Raw genomic sequence first — 719 nt, 5'->3', positions numbered from 1 at the left:
CCTGGGATTGAGCCCCACATCGGGCTCTCTGCTCAGCAGGGAGCCTGCTTCCTCCTCTCTCTCTCTCTGCCTGCTTCTCTGCCTACTTGTGATCTCTGTCTGTCAAATAAGTAAATAAAATCTTTAAAAAAAAAAAAAAGAGTAAAGTAACAGTCCTTCCGGGGCTTGGATGACACAATACTTAGATTTTGTTAGTGACTCCAAATTTGAGCGTGTTGGAGGCATGATTGTATTTTATTTTTTTACTTTAAAAAATATTTTATGTATGTATTTGAGAGAGAGAGAGAGAGGGAGCATAGAGAGTGGGACGGTCAGAGGGAGAGCAGACTCCCCACCGAGCAGGGAGCCCAGTGCAGGACTCAATCCTGGGACTCCAGGATCATGACCTGAGCCAAAGGTAGTTGTCTGACCAACTGAGCCACCCAGGCATGCTTTCTTCACTAGAGAGAAAATAGCAGCTTTTAAACATCAGCTGTTTGGTTTGTGGGTTTTTTTTTTTTTTTTTTTTTTTAAAGATTTTATTTGGGAGGGGCGCCTGGGTGGCTCAGTGGGTTAAAGCCTCTGCCTTCGGCTCAGGTCATGATCCCAGGGTCCTGGGATCGAGCCCCGCATCGGACTCTCTGCTCAGCAGGGAGCCTGCTTCTCTCTCTCTCTCTCTCTCTCTCTGCCTGCCTCTGCCTACTTGTGATCTCTGTCTAATAAATAAATAAATCTTTAAA

The sequence above is a fragment of the Enhydra lutris genome, unplaced genomic scaffold (genome assembly GCF_002288905.1).
Source record: "Enhydra lutris kenyoni isolate GAN:26980312 unplaced genomic scaffold, ASM228890v2 scaffoldscaffold23, whole genome shotgun sequence".
Taxonomy (NCBI): Eukaryota; Metazoa; Chordata; class Mammalia; order Carnivora; family Mustelidae; genus Enhydra; species Enhydra lutris.
This window is presented reverse-complemented; position numbering follows the sequence as displayed.